The sequence below is a fragment of the Palaemon carinicauda genome, chromosome 39, assembly GCF_036898095.1.
Source record: "Palaemon carinicauda isolate YSFRI2023 chromosome 39, ASM3689809v2, whole genome shotgun sequence".
NCBI lineage: Eukaryota > Metazoa > Arthropoda > Malacostraca > Decapoda > Palaemonidae > Palaemon > Palaemon carinicauda.
Window position 1 is genome coordinate 5703458 of NC_090763.1, and position 11616 is coordinate 5715073.

General features: G+C 31.6%; 1 pseudogene; it reads right to left on the minus strand.

Annotated features, from left to right (window-relative positions):
* Positions 1–1322: 1322 nt before the first annotated feature.
* The window catches only part of LOC137630940 (uncharacterized), a 16079-nt pseudogene continuing 5785 nt past the window's right edge, over positions 1323–11616 (minus strand).

Below are 11616 nucleotides of genomic sequence, written 5' to 3' on the forward strand. Positions count from 1 at the left end.
TAACCCTATGGAAGTAATAGTTTCATCATTAATTAGAATTTTAACGTTTTAAAAGATATATTATTCTATTTCTATATATATACTGTATATATACATATACATATATATATATATATATATATATATATATATATATATATATATATATATATATATATATATTTATATATATATATATATGTATATATATATAAAGTATATATATATATATATATATATATATATATATATATATATATATATGCATATGTATATATTATACCGTACATATAAATATAATGTATATATATAAATATATATATATATATATATATATATATATATATATAAATATATATATGAATATATATATATGTGTATATATATATATATATATATATATATATATATATATATATATATATATATATTTATATATATATGTGTATATATAAATATAAATATACTATATATATATATATAAATATAATGTATATATATAAATATATATATATATATATATATATATATATATATATATATATATATATATATATATGTATGTATATATTTTTTAGATGTACTGCATGTCATTGCTAGAACATATTTTATAGTAGGTTTTATAGAATTTAGATTTTATATTTTAATATTGATTAATCACCAATTTTTTGTAATATTCTTTTGTATTTATTGTAATATTTGTTATCGGAATCTCGGAAACATTTTAATCCTTGCAAAAAATGTTTATCTTTGCTTATTATATATTGCTTTACCTAAAATATTATAATTGGTACTTCATTTTACTTTAAAAAAGAATAATATATATTCGAAGGAAAACATCAGAAAAAAACGTTAAGGAGATTTTAAAAAGTGAAGGACATATTAGCGTCACTAAAACGGTAAGTACCACATCATATTAATGGATTCAACTATTCATGTGATTTTATTCTCTTAATACTTTCATTTTATAACTCACATTGAAGATACGTTTTTATTTCATGAAATGAAATTGGGTAAGGCTTAAAAGTAGCGACGTCTGTACTTTTGTAAGTATATGCTCATTTTTTTTATCCTTTCAATTACGATTATATACAATTTTCTTCTCATTTTTACTTAGTGCAAAGAAAACTATAAAAAAGAAATAGCTTGATGAAAAAAATAAATTTTATTTTCATTATCTTTTATGAATGTTATCCGTAAAATAATATTGCATAACTTTTTATATCATACTATCTCTGCGTATGAATAAAAATTATTAAAAGTAAAAATAAACCAGATTTATAAAATGTTGGGCTTAATGAAGCTCATAAAAGGATAAAGATAAACATTTTGCTTTTCGAGAATGAATATATATTTTATCAAAAATACATTACATGGCACTTCGTAGACGTAACAAGGATTACAAGGTCTTTTATGGAATATAAATAAAATCTACCTAATTCGATGAAAATTCAGTTATTCGAAAGTACATCCATGCTCGTCAAAAAGAATGCTAGTATTCATGGAGCGCTGTATAGACCCTGTGGTGTAGCTGGGCCAGTAGCTTGCTGCGTGGCCTGGAAGGTATTGGCGGCAAAGGCGATTCCAGACGATCCGCTTGTAGGTGCGGAATCTCTCAAGTCAACGTTGATAAGATTGCTGGAAATGTTGGAGGCATCATCGTGTGAGACAGCACCAACGTCATTGGAAGCACTATCATCGTGAATGATGGCTGCATCCCTGCTGAAACTATTCTGGTTGGAAGATGAGTCGACGAAGTTGTTCACTGATGACACAGCAGCGTTACTGCCGGAATTAAAGTTATTAAAAGAAGCAGTGGCCTGATTTGTGTCTTCAAAATTAGTAACAAAGCCACCGCTGCTCGAGTCGATGTTGGTATTGGCACCACTTGCAGATGAACCATCGAAACTACCATGAACTCCTTCGCTGCTAAAAACATTGGGACCTTCAACATTACCGACAAAAACCTGCTCCTTGTTCATTACGGGTTGTCGAAGCCTCCAGACCCACTGATGACTTGGCCCTCAGAATGGATGGCTGAGCGAAGAGCTGTTTCGAAGGTCAGTGCCGTCGGGAAGGGTTGGTGTCTGACCGTCGGCGTAGTTCACGAAGTATACCTCTGGCTGCTTGGGTTCAGGAGTGGTGATTTCGATTACCCTTTGGCCTCCGAACTGGGACTCCTTGTTGAGGACATAGATGATGTTTTTCCTCCTCTGGGGTGGAGGTACAATGATTGGCTCGTTAGCCCTCTCAAGTTCTTCAGTGCGGATAAAGACAATGTTATGCTCAATCTTAGGGAGAGGAATGTCTACAGGGGTCACGTCCACCTGGCGAGGCCCTTTGAGGAGCAGCGTAGAGGAACACGTTTCGGGTCACTTCAGGTGTAACACACTGGCCATCGACGTGCTTAACCTGGCCTTCTGGGCAATCACCGCTTGAGGCTGGTCCAGAGAAACCAACGGAAGAATCGCGGACAAAGGCATTTTCTGTTCCTTGCTGGAATTGTCCTGGAGATGTATTTGACTGAATGTTGTTCTCAGAGATCTGAGAGCTGAATGTGGATTGCGCAGGACTAGCGGAGGAGCCATCAGTCACTTGACCAGCAAATGACTGTCCACTGAATGCTGACTGAGTTGGACCAGTTGAGGAACCATCAGTCACCTGACCAGCAAATGCTTGTCCACTGAATGCTGACTGAGTTGGACCAGCAGAGAAATCTTCAGTTGTCTGACTTGCGAATGACTGTCCATTGGAATCGGTTATAGACTGACTAAATGAGCCAGAGAAAGATTGAGAATGTTGTTCGTTGTGTCCAGATACGGGCAGGGAGACACCTGCTGAAGAATGCTGATGCTCCGATGGGGAATGTTCGAATGATGAAGAGGCGTCAACATTTCCTGTGTCCTCTTGTATCGAAAGTCCCTTGAGGAGTTGGAAGGGAGTATTGTTGCAGCTTTGCCGCTTCGGCTGCAAGAAGCACACTCACGAATACCTGTAAAGGAGGTTTTAATCCATAGATGAAATTTAACAGCTTTTCCTTGATGTTGTTGATGATAATAATGATGATAGTAGTAATGATGATACTGTTAGTAATGTTGAATATTGTAGTAAATTGTTGAAAATTTTCTGTGAAAAAAACGGTAAGAATCCTGGAATAATTGTTGGTCAGGCATTACCGTTTTAAAAACGGATATATTGATGTAAAGGAGTGATATTACCGTCACTAACCCGTAAGAGATATTAGCAAAGTAGGGTAAAGATTATGGTCTCCTATGTTTTACTGAAATACGTCTCAGAACAGTATTTTTTAAAACAGTGTATTTTTAAAAAGAACTTTTTCCGATTAAAATTACGGTTTTTTTTAACAGTGTAGTACTAGTAATAGTAGTAAATTAAATAATAATAAATTGAGCAAATAGAATTAAAAACACACATGAAAAAAAAAAAAGAGAAACATATAAACAACGGATAACGAAGAACAAAGAATAAGTATTTGCGCTATGAGAACAGGTTGCTGATAGAATGGACACTGAATGGAAGATGAAACGTGAAACAATGCAAGAGGAAGAAGTGAAAAGAAAATAAACAGAAATATCATGTCATCATTTGTTTTCAGAAACAGATGGCAACGAGGGATTAATGAAAGAATCAGGGTACAGAGAGAGAGAGAGAGAGAGAGGAGAGAGAGAGAGAGAGGAGAGAGAGAGAGAGGAGAGAGAGAGAGAGAGAGAGAAATTGAAACAATGATTATTGCAGAAAAGTTGGAATTCTTAGAAGATGGCATATATGTACAGTATATACATATAAGATATGAGAGAGAGAGAGAGAGAGAGAGAGAGAGAGAGAGAGAGAGGGAGAGAGAGAGAGAGAGAGAGAGAGAGAGAGGAGAGAGAGAGAGAGAGAAAGTTGGTAGTAGAAATAGAAATGTAATTGTAGTAGAAAGGATGGGAATTCTTAGAAAATAATTGACATATGTGTAATCAAAATAACTATGCTTGAGGTTTGCGAGAGAGAGAGAGAGAGAGAGAGAGAGAGAGAGAGAGAGAGAGAGAGAGAGAGGAGAGAGAGAGAGAAAGAGAGAGAGAGAGAGAGAGGAGAGAGAGAGGAGGAGGAGTGAGAGAGGAGAGAGAGAGAGGAGAGGAGAGAGAGAGAGAGAGAGAGAGAAACTTACCAGGAGCTTCATGATCGCAAGAAAAGTTAGGATGAATGTGGCATCAGGAGGTCTTCTGCATCTATATATACCTCCGTTATGCCTCTCACCTTGAGAAAGCCCTTTCTTCCCTCCCCCCTTCCCCCCCTTTTTCCTCAGTCTTTCCCTAACCTTCTAAATTGGCCCAACCCCTCCCGTGACTTCCTTTCCACTGTACCCCTGTTCAGTTTGGAAACTAGGACGGTGTTTGATAAGCGATGAAAAAGCAAAAATTTTAGGTGATGGTTTGTGGCATGGGTAGTTCTTGCAAGGCGTTCAGAGTTTTTCTTGAATGTGAGCTCTCAAAACAATGTTGTAATTATTATTATTATTATTATTATTATTATTATTATTATTATTATTATTATTATTATTATCATTATTATTATTATTATTATTATTATTATTATTATTATTATTATTATTATTAGTGTTTTAAAAAGTATATTATTATTATTATTATTATTATTATTATTAATTATTATATTATCATCATCATTATTATTATTATTATTATTATTATTATTACTCGCTAAGCTACAACCATTGTTGGAAAAGTAGGATGCTATAAGCCCGAGGGGCTCCAACAGGTAGAAATAGCCCAGTGAGGAAAGGAAAAAAGGAAAAATAAAATATTTTAAGAAGATTGATATCAAAATAAGTATGTCCTATACAAACTATAAAACTTGAGCAAAACAAGAGGAAGAGAAATAAGATAGAATAGTGCGTTCAAATGTACCCGCAAGCAAGAGAACTCTAACCCCAAGGCAGTGGAAGACCATGATACAGAGGCTATGGCACTACCCAAGGGTAGAAAACAATAGTTTTGATTTTGGAGTGTCCTTCTCCTAGAAGGGCTGCTTACCATAGCTAGGAGAGTTTTCTTCTACTCTTACCAAGAGGAAAGTGGCCAACTGAACAATTATAAGTGCAGTGACCCTTTAACTGAAGAAGAATCGTTTGGTAATCTGTGTTATCAGGCGTACGTGGGCAGAGGAAAATATGGGAAAGAATAGGCCAGACTATTCAGTGTGTGTGTGTGTGTGTGTGTGTGTGTGTGTGTGTGTGTGTGTGTGTGTGTAGGGCAAAGGGATAACGAATCATAACTAGAGAGAAGGATCCAATGTAGTACTGCCTGGCCAGTCAAAAGACCCATAACTCTCTATCGGTAGTATCTCAATATGTAGCTGGTGCCCTAGCCAACATACTACCTATTATTATTATTATTATTATTATTATTATTATTATTATTATTATTATTATTATTATTATTATTATTGACCCAACTCTAAAAGATCAACAATTTTAAAAACAATTTTCGATAGAATAGTAAGAGTTATGAAAAAGATAATGGCATAATGAAAAGAGTAGATGATTATTAATAAGTAACAAATGGATGTAGGTAACATCAAGTTAAAGAGACTATATGATATCAACTTGATGTTGAGGTTAGTTACCTCAAGGTGCCTTAAATCTCACAATATTATGTCAGTTAATAGACTTGTTTTTCTAGGCAGCATCTAATTTAATAAAGGTGCATTTCAAAATTATTATATTTTTGAGAGATTTACTAATTTTAGGTTTCTTACTAATTTCAAACCCTATTTATTTCCTGGTATCTTTTGATAAGGAAATGTAGGGATATATATCGAAATTTTGTAAAAATTTCTTTCAGTAAATTTAAAGAACAAATTTCTTTATTGATATTACAGTCAATTATTGACGGTATAAATGCCAATATTTGAAGAATTTACTTCTTGCTGTATTCGTATTATCTAAATGAAATTCTACATCGATATCCAAAGTCCTTCGTCTGCAGTTTATTATATGAAATCAATATATCAATCAATAAAAGCGTACTAATGTTGACTTTATTCCTTTATTCTTGTTTATCCTTCTCTTGTTTTGTTAAAGTTTTTATAGTTTACATAGGAAATATTTATTTTCAATATTGTTGCTGTTCTTAAAACAATTAATTTTTTCCTTGTTTCCTTTCCTCACTGGGCTGTTTTCCCTGTTGAAGCCCCTGGACTTATGACATCCTGCTTTTCCAACTAGGGTTGCAGCTTAGCCAATAATAATAATAATAATAATAATAATAATAATAATAATAATAATAATTATCATTATTATTATACGTTGTTAAAATAACATTACCCTTTATGTTCTATTACTGTTAAAGTTCAGAGTTCGCTACCAAAACTACAAATGTAATCATAAGTCATAATATGCTCAGCATAGATAGACAATAACGATTAAAAATATTTAAAATTTAACTGTAACTTTTCCGTAATTGTACAGAACGCTATGTTAAGATGCGAAATTGAAACCATATTAATCATTATCTTTTATCGTATAGTGAAAGTACAGTTTCGCTTCGTTGAAATACCTAACTTAACCGCATGAATCAGCACAGGTTAATGAGATACAAAAGTTTAAACATAGTTAATAGTTATTTGTGATTATTACCAAAAGGCATAGTACACGTCACTGAAATGTGAAGTTCAAATAACATTAATTAGTAGTTACTAATTTAGAAATATTCTATTTTAATTGTTCATTACATATCAAATTATTTATTCATTTCCTTATTTCCTTACCTCACTGAGCTAATTTTCCCTGTTGGAGCCCTTGGGCTTTTAGCATCCTGCTTTTTCAAGTAGTGTTGTAGCTTAGCTAATAATGATAATAATAATAATAATAATAATAATAATAATAATAATAATAATAATTATAATTATAATAATAATCATAATAATAATAACAACAAACACAACAACAACAAAAATAACATCAACAACAACAACAACAACAACAACAAAAACAACATCATCAACAACAACAACAACTATAATAATAATAATAATAATAATAATAATAATAATAATAATAAAGTGCAGTACACTTCCTGAATCCAAGCATTAATCATCATTCATTCTTATCACTCCTCTTAACTTGACAAATGGTACAGAGCCTCTTGATCACGGATAGCCAAACTCTCCCTTGATGAAGAAAGAAAATTAAACATTCAAACGAAAATTCCTCCAGATCAAATCAGCAATAATACGCAAGACATCTCTCGAGTTTAATGATGACGTATCGTATGTGTATAAGTACCTGAATGGATTTTAAAAGGGACTGTTTGTTAAGGCATACGTCTCAAGATTGTCTGGTTGTCTTTGTGTGAGATCTTGCTAAGCTGGGAAAGGTTAGTCATATTTATACGCGATAAGTAATTTTTAGAGAGTAGCTGCAGTCAACAAAAGATTTTGCTGGAGAAATCTATCTTCATTTTGTATGATTCTTGTACTTTTTCGTATATTTGCATATTCTGATTAAAAATTATAATAATAATAATAATAATAATAATAATAATAATAATAATAATAATAATAATAATAATAATAATAATAATAATAATAATAATAATAATAATCTACTTCATTAAACTACACAATATTTCAAAGAGATGAAAATTGTTTAAGTATGAATATCAAGCGATTATCCTCAATTTGCCCGAGTGGAAGATTGCAAGAAAAAACTAGTTTTTTTTCTAATTATTTTAGAAATATTGTAGTAGAATTGGGTAAGAACATGCTCAGTAAAACTGGTATATTTTCATTATTATTATTATTATTATTATTATTATTATTATTATTATTATTATTATTATTATTATTATTATTATTATTATTATTATTATTATTATTATTATTATTATTACCATGACATTATTTTCTTTTATCTATCACAGTCTATGAAGACTGAATGTTATAATTGTTGTTTTATTATTACTATAATAATAATAATAATAATAATAATAATAATAATAATAATAATAATAATAATAATAATAATAATAATAATAATAATAATAATGATGATGATGATGATGATGATGATGATGATGATGTTGATGATATTCTGTCAAAAATTATATAAAGATTTTAGTAACTTTGCGAGTGCATAATTATGCAACGGGTTTTATATACCACGGTTATTATCATAAAAGGTATACTGAAATATGTATGAAATGTATTTGTTAGTTATGGAATTGCAATGAAAGCTTATGAGAAAAAAAAGAGAATGAAACGTTTAATGTGTATCAAAAGCTTGTAAAAATTATTTTAAAGGTATTTCATGGAAATACAAAATAAAAAGAAAATATTTTGTTCTTAAAACATTACAGATTTTTTTATGCAAGTTAGTTAACCTTTACATAAATCCCAATCTGGGTAATAAACTAGTCCTGGTTCCTGATCAGGAGGTCTTTTTAAAGAGTTAAGAACTGAATCTAGTCCTTAAATTCTAAAGGTGATCTGATAAAAAAGAGAGTGACGTAGATGGTTCTGTTGCAAGTAACAAAGGGTTGCAACAATATCCTAACTCTATTAGTGAGAGTGAAGGAAAATAATTTGAAAGATTGCAAATAGCTGAGAATAGGGTTGTGAGGGCCGATGTGATAACGTCCCTGACTGGTGAACGCCAGACTGGGGTCCGAGTCCCTTCAAACTCGTTAGTTTCTTTGGTCGCTGCAACTTCACCATCCATGTGAGCTAAGGATGGGAGGCTTGAAGGAGCCTATAGGTTTATCTGCTGAGTTATCAACTGCCATTGCCTGGCCCTCATTGCTTCTAGCTTGGGTGGAGAGTAGGCTGGTGCGTTTATCATATAAATATATGGTCAGTCTCCATGGCATTCTCCTAGCACTGTCCCTTGCCTTTGCCATTCACGAGAGGCCTTTAAACCTTCAATGAGTCGAGATTTGGGTTCTAGTGCAATCGCAAATTTAGTGAATTAAGTGACCATGTAAACAGAAAACGTAGGTTGTAAATAGGTTAAGAAAGCATCATGAGTGGTGACGCAGCATTTATGAGCAGTACAAACCAATCAAATAAAATGTAGAAAGAAGCTATTTTTTGTTTTACTAATGTCAGCATAAATTCATTGGGATTGTTTCGTCGCCTAATCTTCGTGTAAATGAATTAATTAAAGCTAAATAAATAATAAAAATATATATGCTGTCCAACATTTTACTCCAGACCACCTCTCTATGTAAATAGGAAGTACTCGTTGTAAGAAAAATTAATGACAGATGCCAGAAACAAATAATATGTCTTTGTTTTCTCACGGTCGTTATAACATATAAGGAGACTGTTAAGTCAGAAGTGCAGAATAGATTTTAAACATGATGGTTACTTTAATGAAGAAAATTATCTATTTTACGTTGTCAGGAAATGGTATGAATAATTATTTTGATTAATGTAAAACTCTACTTTACTTAAAAGATTCTAATTCTCTTTGCATGTTCTTCAACATAGTCATTTTTATGACCGTAAATATTCAGAACTATCTTATTTCTCAGGTTTAACTTTCTACAGACGGCTTAGCAAGGAGACGTGTTAAAATCCCGGACTGTCTGTTAACTCAAGAATAAATGATCCAATTATCTTACAATGTATGATATATATTAATATTCTATCAATTTTCCATCAGTTTTCATTATTCAAATGAAAATATTTGGTGTTTCATGTAATCATGAAACTTATATGTAACCATAACAGAAATTCGGCGTTACAAAGTTTATTGTCTTCTTTTTCACACTTGTAACTCATTACCGCTCTCACCAGACTTCTAAGGTCTGTCATAAATGTCCAAGTGCTGATTATAGGAGGAAAGTACTAGAATCTGGCCGTGTTTATCCCACCAACCACCGCTTATATAATATATAGTACATTAGCATACACTTTTATAGCAGTGGCCTGTAGCTGAGATCGATTTAAACCCAGTCTTGGACAGACAAAACTTTCTACTTATTCCTATGATCATCATTGCTATTGCTATGAAATGCTATTGCATTTTAACTAGCAGTAACCCTGACTGAAGTATGAACGTCACCCAAAGACCTGTTCTTATTAGTGTCAATTAAATATTTTTTAAACCATGAATAATGAGGGTTATTCATTTTGAAAAATAAAAAAACAATTAAAACAAAAATAAAAACAATAAGAAAATAATAGCGATGAAAATATATTGAAATTTGGCCAAGTTATAGATTCTCGATGATTTTTCAAGGAATATTTTTGTTTAATTTTGTCCTAGAATATGTTATGCAATATTAAAAAATCTATTCTCAGACCATGGCGTAGGGATTCTTTGGTAGTAAAAGAACTTTTTTCTGCTAAAATCTTAAATCTAATGAATTGAGTAACGATTTCAAATATACTAGATGAACCATTTAAAACACTCATATTATTTGAAGTTAAGTTTCTACAATATTTGGATTTGTTTTTTTTTTTTTCTATCTGATTGGAGGCTAAATATTTGGAATGAAATTTTGTCAATTTTCAAAGTGAATTTTGAGAAACCTTTTAAAAAGACTTTTCATGTTTGGATTGGAATACCTGGAATATAATTTTTCATGTTTGGTACCGAAACACTTAGAATATTCGAAAATATCCATGTTTTCTAGGATGGCATCACTGGAATGCCTGAAGAATCAATTAAAGTTTATGAAGACAGAGTCCCAGATACCTGTGAATAAATATGCTAGATCATCATCAAGACCACCTGGAGACGCTTAGGAATAAGATGTTAAGTAAATCACTAGACTAAAGTGTAGAATTTAGCAAATAATCTAAGGCTGTGAGCTAGAAAGTCAATAACACAAGGGAAAAGAATAATGGGAAATATACTGGAAAATCTAGAAAAATGTGTCAAGCACTTCACCAAAATATCTGGGACATCAGATGAACTCGGAATATAGTTATAAATGAATTTTGAAAAACATTCCTTTTTCAAATTACAGACCAAAATTTCTGGAATAAGAAATAGATTCGAGTTGCGCTAGTCTCCAAATTTAGGGTGCTTAGAAAAAAACTAACAAATGTCCCAATATATCTGAAAATTATTTTGTGGAACATATGGAAAATCTAGAGATTGGATAAACATTTCACCGAAATATTTAGGATATCAGACGGAATCGGAATGGAGATTGAATTTTTTTTTTTCCCCGACCAAAATTTCTTGCATATGAAATAAATACGAGTGGCGCTTGTTTCCAAATCTAGGGTGCTTAGGAAAAGCTATGAAATGTCCCAATATATCTTTAAACTATTTTGTGTAACACATGGAGAATCTAAAATATGTGTCAAGCATTTCACCGAAATATTTGGGACATTTAGATGTAATCGGGATGTGTTAAAAATAGATTTTGAAAAATATTTCTTTTCCTTTCTTCAGAATTTTCTATTTTTTTTTTTTTTTTTTTTGAATATGAAATAAATTCGAGTGGGACTTGTCTCCGAATTTAGGCTGGTTAGAAACGAGTTGCACTCGTCTCCAAATTTAGGGTGCTTAGAAAAAACTAGCAAAAATCTGGATATATCTGAAACTATTTTATTTAGCTGAGACCATTTTAGCAGGCAAGGGAAAGGCTGCATTTGAGC